The sequence below is a fragment of the Schistocerca cancellata genome, unplaced genomic scaffold (assembly GCF_023864275.1).
Source record: "Schistocerca cancellata isolate TAMUIC-IGC-003103 unplaced genomic scaffold, iqSchCanc2.1 HiC_scaffold_1144, whole genome shotgun sequence".
In the NCBI taxonomy this organism is placed as follows: Eukaryota; Metazoa; Arthropoda; class Insecta; order Orthoptera; family Acrididae; genus Schistocerca; species Schistocerca cancellata.
In genome coordinates this window covers 4,143,138-4,156,879 of record NW_026047143.1, presented here as the reverse complement: position 1 = coordinate 4,156,879, position 13,742 = coordinate 4,143,138, and the positions used below count along the sequence as shown (strand labels likewise).

At 52.7% G+C, this 13,742-nt stretch overlaps 10 non-coding genes across 10 annotated transcripts; all 10 read left to right on the top strand.

Annotated features, from left to right (window-relative positions):
* Positions 1-996: 996 nt before the first annotated feature.
* LOC126159480 (5S ribosomal RNA) lies at positions 997-1,115 on the top strand. Its single transcript, XR_007534341.1, has one exon. It is a non-coding gene; the product is annotated as a 5S ribosomal RNA (ribosomal RNA).
* Positions 1,116-2,388: 1,273 nt separating this feature from the next.
* Positions 2,389-2,507, top strand: LOC126159479 (5S ribosomal RNA). Its single transcript, XR_007534340.1, has one exon. It is a non-coding gene; the product is annotated as a 5S ribosomal RNA (ribosomal RNA).
* Positions 2,508-3,779: 1,272 nt separating this feature from the next.
* Positions 3,780-3,898, top strand: LOC126159478 (5S ribosomal RNA). Its single transcript, XR_007534339.1, has one exon. It is a non-coding gene; the product is annotated as a 5S ribosomal RNA (ribosomal RNA).
* A 1,272-nt stretch (positions 3,899-5,170) lies between these two features.
* On the top strand, positions 5,171-5,289 carry LOC126159477 (5S ribosomal RNA). The gene has a single exon (XR_007534338.1). It is a non-coding gene; the product is annotated as a 5S ribosomal RNA (ribosomal RNA).
* Positions 5,290-6,562: 1,273 nt separating this feature from the next.
* LOC126159476 (5S ribosomal RNA) lies at positions 6,563-6,681 on the top strand. Its single transcript, XR_007534337.1, has one exon. It is a non-coding gene; the product is annotated as a 5S ribosomal RNA (ribosomal RNA).
* Positions 6,682-7,955: 1,274 nt separating this feature from the next.
* Positions 7,956-8,074, top strand: LOC126159475 (5S ribosomal RNA). The gene has a single exon (XR_007534336.1). It is a non-coding gene; the product is annotated as a 5S ribosomal RNA (ribosomal RNA).
* Positions 8,075-9,348: 1,274 nt separating this feature from the next.
* LOC126159474 (5S ribosomal RNA) lies at positions 9,349-9,467 on the top strand. The gene has a single exon (XR_007534335.1). It is a non-coding gene; the product is annotated as a 5S ribosomal RNA (ribosomal RNA).
* Positions 9,468-10,740: 1,273 nt separating this feature from the next.
* LOC126159473 (5S ribosomal RNA) lies at positions 10,741-10,859 on the top strand. The gene has a single exon (XR_007534334.1). It is a non-coding gene; the product is annotated as a 5S ribosomal RNA (ribosomal RNA).
* Positions 10,860-12,132: 1,273 nt separating this feature from the next.
* LOC126159472 (5S ribosomal RNA) lies at positions 12,133-12,251 on the top strand. The gene has a single exon (XR_007534333.1). It is a non-coding gene; the product is annotated as a 5S ribosomal RNA (ribosomal RNA).
* A 1,284-nt stretch (positions 12,252-13,535) lies between these two features.
* Positions 13,536-13,654, top strand: LOC126159470 (5S ribosomal RNA). Its single transcript, XR_007534331.1, has one exon. It is a non-coding gene; the product is annotated as a 5S ribosomal RNA (ribosomal RNA).
* Positions 13,655-13,742: the final 88 nt, after the last annotated feature.

The following is a 13,742-nucleotide window of genomic DNA, read 5'->3' as shown; positions in this document are numbered from 1 at the left end:
TAGATAAATAAAAAAAAAAACAACCGTTCTCGTGCCATCACCCAAGTTAAGCAACAACGTTAGTATTCGGATCGGCGACTGCCTGGGACCTCTGGCTGTCTTCATATTTTGCTTTCTTGTCGCCAGCCCTGCCAGCCGTCTCTTCACGCTACCTTTCCGATGCGACAAAGATGTTTCCACAATGACTTAAATCTGTTGTAATAAACAAAAGATACGATATTAGGGAACTCAGTTTGAAGAAGCGTGTGCCAAGGAAGATTTCCAAAGTGTCTCTGGAAATAACAAAACAGTATTAAGCGGCAGAAATGTTCCGAAATACGTCCGGGCTTATTGTTTTGTAGCAGTGTACACGTGCAAATTTGTAAACAAAAATTCTGTGTCTTCTGTCCTTGGTTTCGCACCTTTCCATGGCACGGCACAGCGCTGCTCTAGTAGCTCCGAACGGCCGCCCACGGCGTCTCGGACACGCCGGTCAGGCCCGCGCCCGTCTCGCAGATGTTTCTCGTGCTTGTGCTGTCATATGGGCCGCGACCCGAGCGGCAGCGAGCGGCAGTCGAGCAAAGTCGGGACAAGTCGGGACGGGAGGGGGGACAGGCGCGAATGCAAATGCACCGCGCAAATTACGCATAAATCTGGAAGCGCGGCGTGTGTCAGGCAGGTGAGAAAGCTTCCGTCGGTCCAGCAGGACACTGCAACACCCCGCGCAGTCCCCCCGCCGCCCGGCCGCGCGCAAGCCCTGCGCCGGATAACAGGAACAAGGCGGGTGTCGGAGGCCGCACGCACCAAACGAATGACAGGCGGTGCATCGAGCAGCTGTGTTGTGCGTCTCACCTACGTTCGGCAGTCGCCTATGAGACGCCGAGGCGAGCGCGCACTCCGCGCCACCTTCGAGGTGGAAAGACGCGCTTTGCGTCAAATGTGCCACGGAAAGCGGCGATTGCGTGTGTTGGAGAAGAGGCGAATGCTTCCTCCGTGGTGCGGCTACAGTATAAGGACGCCAACGGCCATACCATGTTGACTACACCGGTTCTCGTCCGATCACCGAAGTTAAGCAACATCGGGCGCGGTTAGTACTTGGATGGGTGACCGCCTGGGAACACCGCGTGCTGTTGGCTCTTTCTCATTTTTACGTCGCTACACCTGCCAGGCCTCTTTTCATAATAACTTTCAGGTGTCGACAAAGATGCTTCCACAAGCATTTTAAAGTACTGTATTAAACGTAAGATACGAAATTACGGTAATGAACTCGGTTTGAGTAAGAATGCGCGAAGGAAGAGTGCTAGGAACTCGTTGAAAATGACAAAACACTACCAATCGACAGATGTGTTCTTGAAATGCGCCAGAGCCTACTGTTACGCAGCAGTGCTAAATTCCGAAAAGTAACTAAATAAATAAATAAATAAAAAAAAAACAACCGTTCTCGTGCCATCACCCAAGTTAAGCAACAACGTTAGTATTCGGATCGGCGACTGCCTGGGACCTCTGGCTGTCTTCATATTTTGCTTTCTTGTCGCCAGCCCTGCCAGCCGTCTCTTCACGCTACCTTTCCGATGCGACAAAGATGTTTCCACAATGACTTAAATCTGTTGTAATAAACAAAAGATACGATATTAGGGAACTCAGTTTGAAGAAGCGTGTGCCAAGGAAGATTTCCAAAGTGTCTCTGGAAATAACAAAACAGTATTAAGCGGCAGAAATGTTCCGAAATACGTCCGGGCTTATTGTTTTGTAGCAGTGTACACGTGCAAATTTGTAAACAAAAATTCTGTGTCTTCTGTCCTTGGTTTCGCACCTTTCCATGGCACGGCACAGCGCTGCTCTAGTAGCTCCGAACGGCCGCCCACGGCGTCTCGGACACGCCGGTCAGGCCCGCGCCCGTCTCGCAGATGTTTCTCGTGCTTGTGCTGTCATATGGGCCGCGACCCGAGCGGCAGCGAGCGGCAGTCGAGCAAAGTCGGGACAAGTCGGGACGGGAGGGGGGGACAGGCGCGAATGCAAATGCACCGCGCAAATTACGCATAAATCTGGAAGCGCGGCGTGTGTCAGGCAGGTGAGAAAGCTTCCGTCGGTCCAGCAGGACACTGCAACACCCCGCGCAGTCCCCCGCCGCCCGGCCGCGCGCAAGCCCTGCGCCGGATAACAGGAACAAGGCGGGTGTCGGAGGCCGCACGCACCAAACGAATGACAGGCGGTGCATCGAGCAGCTGTGTTGTGCGTCTCACCTACGTTCGGCAGTCGCCTATGAGACGCCGAGGCGAGCGCGCACTCCGCGCCACCTTCGAGGTGGAAAGACGCGCTTTGCGTCAAATGTGCCACGGAAAGCGGCGATTGCGTGTGTTGGGAGAAGAGGCGAATGCTTCCTCCGTGGTGCGGCTACAGTATAAGGACGCCAACGGCCATACCATGTTGACTACACCGGTTCTCGTCCGATCACCGAAGTTAAGCAACATCGGGCGCGGTTAGTACTTGGATGGGTGACCGCCTGGGAACACCGCGTGCTGTTGGCTCTTTCTCATTTTTACGTCGCTACACCTGCCAGGCCTCTTTTCATAATAACTTTCAGGTGTCGACAAAGATGCTTCCACAAGCATTTTAAAGTACTGTATTAAACGTAAGATACGAAATTACGGTAATGAACTCGGTTTGAGTAAGAATGCGCGAAGGAAGAGTGCTAGGAACTCGTTGAAAATGACAAAACACTACCAATCGACAGATGTGTTCTTGAAATGCGCCAGAGCCTACTGTTACGCAGCAGTGCTAAATTCCGAAAAGTAACTAAATAAATAAATAAATAAAAAAAAACAACCGTTCTCGTGCCATCACCCAAGTTAAGCAACAACGTTAGTATTCGGATCGGCGACTGCCTGGGACCTCTGGCTGTCTTCATATTTTGCTTTCTTGTCGCCAGCCCTGCCAGCCGTCTCTTCACGCTACCTTTCCGATGCGACAAAGATGTTTCCACAATGACTTAAATCTGTTGTAATAAACAAAAGATACGATATTAGGGAACTCAGTTTGAAGAAGCGTGTGCCAAGGAAGATTTCCAAAGTGTCTCTGGAAATAACAAAACAGTATTAAGCGGCAGAAATGTTCCGAAATACGTCCGGGCTTATTGTTTTGTAGCAGTGTACACGTGCAAATTTGTAAACAAAAATTCTGTGTCTTCTGTCCTTGGTTTCGCACCTTTCCATGGCACGGCACAGCGCTGCTCTAGTAGCTCCGAACGGCCGCCCACGGCGTCTCGGACACGCCGGTCAGGCCCGCGCCCGTCTCGCAGATGTTTCTCGTGCTTGTGCTGTCATATGGGCCGCGACCCGAGCGGCAGCGAGCGGCAGTCGAGCAAAGTCGGGACAAGTCGGGACGGGAGGGGGGACAGGCGCGAATGCAAATGCACCGCGCAAATTACGCATAAATCTGGAAGCGCGGCGTGTGTCAGGCAGGTGAGAAAGCTTCCGTCGGTCCAGCAGGACACTGCAACACCCCGCGCAGTCCCCCCGCCGCCCGGCCGCGCGCAAGCCCTGCGCCGGATAACAGGAACAAGGCGGGTGTCGGAGGCCGCACGCACCAAACGAATGACAGGCGGTGCATCGAGCAGCTGTGTTGTGCGTCTCACCTACGTTCGGCAGTCGCCTATGAGACGCCGAGGCGAGCGCGCACTCCGCGCCACCTTCGAGGTGGAAAGACGCGCTTTGCGTCAAATGTGCCACGGAAAGCGGCGATTGCGTGTGTTGGGAGAAGAGGCGAATGCTTCCTCCGTGGTGCGGCTACAGTATAAGGACGCCAACGGCCATACCATGTTGACTACACCGGTTCTCGTCCGATCACCGAAGTTAAGCAACATCGGGCGCGGTTAGTACTTGGATGGGTGACCGCCTGGGAACACCGCGTGCTGTTGGCTCTTTCTCATTTTTACGTCGCTACACCTGCCAGGCCTCTTTTCATAATAACTTTCAGGTGTCGACAAAGATGCTTCCACAAGCATTTTAAAGTACTGTATTAAACGTAAGATACGAAATTACGGTAATGAACTCGGTTTGAGTAAGAATGCGCGAAGGAAGAGTGCTAGGAACTCGTTGAAAATGACAAAACACTACCAATCGACAGATGTGTTCTTGAAATGCGCCAGAGCCTACTGTTACGCAGCAGTGCTAAATTCCGAAAAGTAACTAAATAAATAAATAAATAAAAAAAAACAACCGTTCTCGTGCCATCACCCAAGTTAAGCAACAACGTTAGTATTCGGATCGGCGACTGCCTGGGACCTCTGGCTGTCTTCATATTTTGCTTTCTTGTCGCCAGCCCTGCCAGCCGTCTCTTCACGCTACCTTTCCGATGCGACAAAGATGTTTCCACAATGACTTAAATCTGTTGTAATAAACAAAAGATACGATATTAGGGAACTCAGTTTGAAGAAGCGTGTGCCAAGGAAGATTTCCAAAGTGTCTCTGGAAATAACAAAACAGTATTAAGCGGCAGAAATGTTCCGAAATACGTCCGGGCTTATTGTTTTGTAGCAGTGTACACGTGCAAATTTGTAAACAAAAATTCTGTGTCTTCTGTCCTTGGTTTCGCACCTTTCCATGGCACGGCACAGCGCTGCTCTAGTAGCTCCGAACGGCCGCCCACGGCGTCTCGGACACGCCGGTCAGGCCCGCGCCCGTCTCGCAGATGTTTCTCGTGCTTGTGCTGTCATATGGGCCGCGACCCGAGCGGCAGCGAGCGGCAGTCGAGCAAAGTCGGGACAAGTCGGGACGGGAGGGGGGACAGGCGCGAATGCAAATGCACCGCGCAAATTACGCATAAATCTGGAAGCGCGGCGTGTGTCAGGCAGGTGAGAAAGCTTCCGTCGGTCCAGCAGGACACTGCAACACCCCGCGCAGTCCCCCCGCCGCCCGGCCGCGCGCAAGCCCTGCGCCGGATAACAGGAACAAGGCGGGTGTCGGAGGCCGCACGCACCAAACGAATGACAGGCGGTGCATCGAGCAGCTGTGTTGTGCGTCTCACCTACGTTCGGCAGTCGCCTATGAGACGCCGAGGCGAGCGCGCACTCCGCGCCACCTTCGAGGTGGAAAGACGCGCTTTGCGTCAAATGTGCCACGGAAAGCGGCGATTGCGTGTGTTGGGAGAAGAGGCGAATGCTTCCTCCGTGGTGCGGCTACAGTATAAGGACGCCAACGGCCATACCATGTTGACTACACCGGTTCTCGTCCGATCACCGAAGTTAAGCAACATCGGGCGCGGTTAGTACTTGGATGGGTGACCGCCTGGGAACACCGCGTGCTGTTGGCTCTTTCTCATTTTTACGTCGCTACACCTGCCAGGCCTCTTTTCATAATAACTTTCAGGTGTCGACAAAGATGCTTCCACAAGCATTTTAAAGTACTGTATTAAACGTAAGATACGAAATTACGGTAATGAACTCGGTTTGAGTAAGAATGCGCGAAGGAAGAGTGCTAGGAACTCGTTGAAAATGACAAAACACTACCAATCGACAGATGTGTTCTTGAAATGCGCCAGAGCCTACTGTTACGCAGCAGTGCTAAATTCCGAAAAGTAACTAAATAAATAAATAAATAAAAAAAAAACAACCGTTCTCGTGCCATCACCCAAGTTAAGCAACAACGTTAGTATTCGGATCGGCGACTGCCTGGGACCTCTGGCTGTCTTCATATTTTGCTTTCTTGTCGCCAGCCCTGCCAGCCGTCTCTTCACGCTACCTTTCCGATGCGACAAAGATGTTTCCACAATGACTTAAATCTGTTGTAATAAACAAAAGATACGATATTAGGGAACTCAGTTTGAAGAAGCGTGTGCCAAGGAAGATTTCCAAAGTGTCTCTGGAAATAACAAAACAGTATTAAGCGGCAGAAATGTTCCGAAATACGTCCGGGCTTATTGTTTTGTAGCAGTGTACACGTGCAAATTTGTAAACAAAAATTCTGTGTCTTCTGTCCTTGGTTTCGCACCTTTCCATGGCACGGCACAGCGCTGCTCTAGTAGCTCCGAACGGCCGCCCACGGCGTCTCGGACACGCCGGTCAGGCCCGCGCCCGTCTCGCAGATGTTTCTCGTGCTTGTGCTGTCATATGGGCCGCGACCCGAGCGGCAGCGAGCGGCAGTCGAGCAAAGTCGGGACAAGTCGGGACGGGAGGGGGGACAGGCGCGAATGCAAATGCACCGCGCAAATTACGCATAAATCTGGAAGCGCGGCGTGTGTCAGGCAGGTGAGAAAGCTTCCGTCGGTCCAGCAGGACACTGCAACACCCCGCGCAGTCCCCCCGCCGCCCGGCCGCGCGCAAGCCCTGCGCCGGATAACAGGAACAAGGCGGGTGTCGGAGGCCGCACGCACCAAACGAATGACAGGCGGTGCATCGAGCAGCTGTGTTGTGCGTCTCACCTACGTTCGGCAGTCGCCTATGAGACGCCGAGGCGAGCGCGCACTCCGCGCCACCTTCGAGGTGGAAAGACGCGCTTTGCGTCAAATGTGCCACGGAAAGCGGCGATTGCGTGTGTTGGGAGAAGAGGCGAATGCTTCCTCCGTGGTGCGGCTACAGTATAAGGACGCCAACGGCCATACCATGTTGACTACACCGGTTCTCGTCCGATCACCGAAGTTAAGCAACATCGGGCGCGGTTAGTACTTGGATGGGTGACCGCCTGGGAACACCGCGTGCTGTTGGCTCTTTCTCATTTTTACGTCGCTACACCTGCCAGGCCTCTTTTCATAATAACTTTCAGGTGTCGACAAAGATGCTTCCACAAGCATTTTAAAGTACTGTATTAAACGTAAGATACGAAATTACGGTAATGAACTCGGTTTGAGTAAGAATGCGCGAAGGAAGAGTGCTAGGAACTCGTTGAAAATGACAAAACACTACCAATCGACAGATGTGTTCTTGAAATGCGCCAGAGCCTACTGTTACGCAGCAGTGCTAAATTCCGAAAAGTAACTAAATAAATAAATAAATAAAAAAAAAACAACCGTTCTCGTGCCATCACCCAAGTTAAGCAACAACGTTAGTATTCGGATCGGCGACTGCCTGGGACCTCTGGCTGTCTTCATATTTTGCTTTCTTGTCGCCAGCCCTGCCAGCCGTCTCTTCACGCTACCTTTCCGATGCGACAAAGATGTTTCCACAATGACTTAAATCTGTTGTAATAAACAAAAGATACGATATTAGGGAACTCAGTTTGAAGAAGCGTGTGCCAAGGAAGATTTCCAAAGTGTCTCTGGAAATAACAAAACAGTATTAAGCGGCAGAAATGTTCCGAAATACGTCCGGGCTTATTGTTTTGTAGCAGTGTACACGTGCAAATTTGTAAACAAAAATTCTGTGTCTTCTGTCCTTGGTTTCGCACCTTTCCATGGCACGGCACAGCGCTGCTCTAGTAGCTCCGAACGGCCGCCCACGGCGTCTCGGACACGCCGGTCAGGCCCGCGCCCGTCTCGCAGATGTTTCTCGTGCTTGTGCTGTCATATGGGCCGCGACCCGAGCGGCAGCGAGCGGCAGTCGAGCAAAGTCGGGACAAGTCGGGACGGGAGGGGGGGACAGGCGCGAATGCAAATGCACCGCGCAAATTACGCATAAATCTGGAAGCGCGGCGTGTGTCAGGCAGGTGAGAAAGCTTCCGTCGGTCCAGCAGGACACTGCAACACCCCGCGCAGTCCCCCCGCCGCCCGGCCGCGCGCAAGCCCTGCGCCGGATAACAGGAACAAGGCGGGTGTCGGAGGCCGCACGCACCAAACGAATGACAGGCGGTGCATCGAGCAGCTGTGTTGTGCGTCTCACCTACGTTCGGCAGTCGCCTATGAGACGCCGAGGCGAGCGCGCACTCCGCGCCACCTTCGAGGTGGAAAGACGCGCTTTGCGTCAAATGTGCCACGGAAAGCGGCGATTGCGTGTGTTGGGAGAAGAGGCGAATGCTTCCTCCGTGGTGCGGCTACAGTATAAGGACGCCAACGGCCATACCATGTTGACTACACCGGTTCTCGTCCGATCACCGAAGTTAAGCAACATCGGGCGCGGTTAGTACTTGGATGGGTGACCGCCTGGGAACACCGCGTGCTGTTGGCTCTTTCTCATTTTTACGTCGCTACACCTGCCAGGCCTCTTTTCATAATAACTTTCAGGTGTCGACAAAGATGCTTCCACAAGCATTTTAAAGTACTGTATTAAACGTAAGATACGAAATTACGGTAATGAACTCGGTTTGAGTAAGAATGCGCGAAGGAAGAGTGCTAGGAACTCGTTGAAAATGACAAAACACTACCAATCGACAGATGTGTTCTTGAAATGCGCCAGAGCCTACTGTTACGCAGCAGTGCTAAATTCCGAAAAGTAACTAAATAAATAAATAAATAAAAAAAAAACAACCGTTCTCGTGCCATCACCCAAGTTAAGCAACAACGTTAGTATTCGGATCGGCGACTGCCTGGGACCTCTGGCTGTCTTCATATTTTGCTTTCTTGTCGCCAGCCCTGCCAGCCGTCTCTTCACGCTACCTTTCCGATGCGACAAAGATGTTTCCACAATGACTTAAATCTGTTGTAATAAACAAAAGATACGATATTAGGGAACTCAGTTTGAAGAAGCGTGTGCCAAGGAAGATTTCCAAAGTGTCTCTGGAAATAACAAAACAGTATTAAGCGGCAGAAATGTTCCGAAATACGTCCGGGCTTATTGTTTTGTAGCAGTGTACACGTGCAAATTTGTAAACAAAAATTCTGTGTCTTCTGTCCTTGGTTTCGCACCTTTCCATGGCACGGCACAGCGCTGCTCTAGTAGCTCCGAACGGCCGCCCACGGCGTCTCGGACACGCCGGTCAGGCCCGCGCCCGTCTCGCAGATGTTTCTCGTGCTTGTGCTGTCATATGGGCCGCGACCCGAGCGGCAGCGAGCGGCAGTCGAGCAAAGTCGGGACAAGTCGGGACGGGAGGGGGGGACAGGCGCGAATGCAAATGCACCGCGCAAATTACGCATAAATCTGGAAGCGCGGCGTGTGTCAGGCAGGTGAGAAAGCTTCCGTCGGTCCAGCAGGACACTGCAACACCCCGCGCAGTCCCCCCGCCGCCCGGCCGCGCGCAAGCCCTGCGCCGGATAACAGGAACAAGGCGGGTGTCGGAGGCCGCACGCACCAAACGAATGACAGGCGGTGCATCGAGCAGCTGTGTTGTGCGTCTCACCTACGTTCGGCAGTCGCCTATGAGACGCCGAGGCGAGCGCGCACTCCGCGCCACCTTCGAGGTGGAAAGACGCGCTTTGCGTCAAATGTGCCACGGAAAGCGGCGATTGCGTGTGTTGGGAGAAGAGGCGAATGCTTCCTCCGTGGTGCGGCTACAGTATAAGGACGCCAACGGCCATACCATGTTGACTACACCGGTTCTCGTCCGATCACCGAAGTTAAGCAACATCGGGCGCGGTTAGTACTTGGATGGGTGACCGCCTGGGAACACCGCGTGCTGTTGGCTCTTTCTCATTTTTACGTCGCTACACCTGCCAGGCCTCTTTTCATAATAACTTTCAGGTGTCGACAAAGATGCTTCCACAAGCATTTTAAAGTACTGTATTAAACGTAAGATACGAAATTACGGTAATGAACTCGGTTTGAGTAAGAATGCGCGAAGGAAGAGTGCTAGGAACTCGTTGAAAATGACAAAACACTACCAATCGACAGATGTGTTCTTGAAATGCGCCAGAGCCTACTGTTACGCAGCAGTGCTAAATTCCGAAAAGTAACTAAATAAATAAATAAATAAAAAAAAAACAACCGTTCTCGTGCCATCACCCAAGTTAAGCAACAACGTTAGTATTCGGATCGGCGACTGCCTGGGACCTCTGGCTGTCTTCATATTTTGCTTTCTTGTCGCCAGCCCTGCCAGCCGTCTCTTCACGCTACCTTTCCGATGCGACAAAGATGTTTCCACAATGACTTAAATCTGTTGTAATAAACAAAAGATACGATATTAGGGAACTCAGTTTGAAGAAGCGTGTGCCAAGGAAGATTTCCAAAGTGTCTCTGGAAATAACAAAACAGTATTAAGCGGCAGAAATGTTCCGAAATACGTCCGGGCTTATTGTTTTGTAGCAGTGTACACGTGCAAATTTGTAAACAAAAATTCTGTGTCTTCTGTCCTTGGTTTCGCACCTTTCCATGGCACGGCACAGCGCTGCTCTAGTAGCTCCGAACGGCCGCCCACGGCGTCTCGGACACGCCGGTCAGGCCCGCGCCCGTCTCGCAGATGTTTCTCGTGCTTGTGCTGTCATATGGGCCGCGACCCGAGCGGCAGCGAGCGGCAGTCGAGCAAAGTCGGGACAAGTCGGGACGGGAGGGGGGACAGGCGCGAATGCAAATGCACCGCGCAAATTACGCATAAATCTGGAAGCGCGGCGTGTGTCAGGCAGGTGAGAAAGCTTCCGTCGGTCCAGCAGGACACTGCAACACCCCGCGCAGTCCCCCCGCCGCCCGGCCGCGCGCAAGCCCTGCGCCGGATAACAGGAACAAGGCGGGTGTCGGAGGCCGCACGCACCAAACGAATGACAGGCGGTGCATCGAGCAGCTGTGTTGTGCGTCTCACCTACGTTCGGCAGTCGCCTATGAGACGCCGAGGCGAGCGCGCACTCCGCGCCACCTTCGAGGTGGAAAGACGCGCTTTGCGTCAAATGTGCCACGGAAAGCGGCGATTGCGTGTGTTGGGAGAAGAGGCGAATGCTTCCTCCGTGGTGCGGCTACAGTATAAGGACGCCAACGGCCATACCATGTTGACTACACCGGTTCTCGTCCGATCACCGAAGTTAAGCAACATCGGGCGCGGTTAGTACTTGGATGGGTGACCGCCTGGGAACACCGCGTGCTGTTGGCTCTTTCTCATTTTTACGTCGCTACACCTGCCAGGCCTCTTTTCATAATAACTTTCAGGTGTCGACAAAGATGCTTCCACAAGCATTTTAAAGTACTGTATTAAACGTAAGATACGAAATTACGGTAATGAACTCGGTTTGAGTAAGAATGCGCGAAGGAAGAGTGCTAGGAACTCGTTGAAAATGACAAAACACTACCAATCGACAGATGTGTTCTTGAAATGCGCCAGAGCCTACTGTTACGCAGCAGTGCTAAATTCCGAAAAGTAACTAAATAAATAAATAAATAAAAAAAAAACAACCGTTCTCGTGCCATCACCCAAGTTAAGCAACAACGTTAGTATTCGGATCGGCGACTGCCTGGGACCTCTGGCTGTCTTCATATTTTGCTTTCTTGTCGCCAGCCCTGCCAGCCGTCTCTTCACGCTACCTTTCCGATGCGACAAAGATGTTTCCACAATGACTTAAATCTGTTGTAATAAACAAAAGATACGATATTAGGGAACTCAGTTTGAAGAAGCGTGTGCCAAGGAAGATTTCCAAAGTGTCTCTGGAAATAACAAAACAGTATTAAGCGGCAGAAATGTTCCGAAATACGTCCGGGCTTATTGTTTTGTAGCAGTGTACACGTGCAAATTTGTAAACAAAAATTCTGTGTCTTCTGTCCTTGGTTTCGCACCTTTCCATGGCACGGCACAGCGCTGCTCTAGTAGCTCCGAACGGCCGCCCACGGCGTCTCGGACACGCCGGTCAGGCCCGCGCCCGTCTCGCAGATGTTTCTCGTGCTTGTGCTGTCATATGGGCCGCGACCCGAGCGGCAGCGAGCGGCAGTCGAGCAAAGTCGGGACAAGTCGGGACGGGAGGGGGGACAGGCGCGAATGCAAATGCACCGCGCAAATTACGCATAAATCTGGAAGCGCGGCGTGTGTCAGGCAGGTGAGAAAGCTTCCGTCGGTCCAGCAGGACACTGCAACACCCCGCGCAGTCCCCCCGCCGCCCGGCCGCGCGCAAGCCCTGCGCCGGATAACAGGAACAAGGCGGGTGTCGGAGGCCGCACGCACCAAACGAATGACAGGCGGTGCATCGAGCAGCTGTGTTGTGCGTCTCACCTACGTTCGGCAGTCGCCTATGAGACGCCGAGGCGAGCGCGCACTCCGCGCCACCTTCGAGGTGGAAAGACGCGCTTTGCGTCAAATGTGCCACGGAAAGCGGCGATTGCGTGTGTTGGGAGAAGAGGCGAATGCTTCCTCCGTGGTGCGGCTACAGTATAAGGACGCCAACGGCCATACCATGTTGACTACACCGGTTCTCGTCCGATCACCGAAGTTAAGCAACATCGGGCGCGGTTAGTACTTGGATGGGTGACCGCCTGGGAACACCGCGTGCTGTTGGCTCTTTCTCATTTTTACGTCGCTACACCTGCCAGGCCTCTTTTCATAATAACTTTCAGGTGTCGACAAAGATGCTTCCACAAGCATTTTAAAGTACTGTATTAAACGTAAGATACGAAATTACGGTAATGAACTCGGTTTGAGTAAGAATGCGCGAAGGAAGAGTGCTAGGAACTCGTTGAAAATGACAAAACACTACCAATCGACAGATGTGTTCTTGAAATGCGCCAGAGCCTACTGTTACGCAGCAGTGCTAAATTCCGAAAAGTAACTAAATAAATAAATAAATAAAAAAAAAACAACCGTTCTCGTGCCATCACCCAAGTTAAGCAACAACGTTAGTATTCGGATCGGCGACTGCCTGGGACCTCTGGCTGTCTTCATATTTTGCTTTCTTGTCGCCAGCCCTGCCAGCCGTCTCTTCACGCTACCTTTCCGATGCGACAAAGATGTTTCCACAATGACTTAAATCTGTTGTAATAAACAAAAGATACGATATTAGGGAACTCAGTTTGAAGAAGCGTGTGCCAAGGAAGATTTCCAAAGTGTCTCTGGAAATAACAAAACAGTATTAAGCGGCAGAAATGTTCCGAAATACGTCCGGGCTTATTGTTTTGTAGCAGTGTACACGTGCAAATTTGTAAACAAAAATTCTGTGTCTTCTGTCCTTGGTTTCGCACCTTTCCATGGCACGGCACAGCGCTGCTCTAGTAGCTCCGAACGGCCGCCCACGGCGTCTCGGACACGCCGGTCAGGCCCGCGCCCGTCTCGCAGATGTTTCTCGTGCTTGTGCTGTCATATGGGCCGCGACCCGAGCGGCAGCGAGCGGCAGTCGAGCAAAGTCGGGACAAGTCGGGACGGGAGGGGGGACAGGCGCGAATGCAAATGCACCGCGCAAATTACGCATAAATCTGGAAGCGCGGCGTGTGTCAGGCAGGTGAGAAAGCTTCCGTCGGTCCAGCAGGACACTGCAACACCCCGCGCAGTGCCCCCGCCGCCCGGCCGCGCGCAAGCCCTGCGCCGGATAACAGGAACAAGGCGCGTCGCCAGTGGGTGTCGGAGGCCGCACGCACCAAACGAATGACAGGCGGTGCATCGAGCAGCTGTGTTGTGCGTCTCACCTACGTTCGGCAGTCGCCTATGAGACGCCGAGGCGAGCGCGCACTCCGCGCCACCTTCGAGGTGGAAAGACGCGCTTTGCGTCAAATGTGCCACGGAAAGCGGCGATTGCGTGTGTTGGGAGAAGAGGCGAATGCTTCCTCCGTGGTGCGGCTACAGTATAAGGACGCCAACGGCCATACCATGTTGACTACACCGGTTCTCGTCCGATCACCGAAGTTAAGCAACATCGGGCGCGGTTAGTACTTGGATGGGTGACCGCCTGGGAACACCGCGTGCTGTTGGCTCTTTCTCATTTTTACGTCGCTACACCTGCCAGGCCTCTTTTCATAATAACTTTCAGGTGTCGACAAAGATGCTTCCACAAGCATTTTA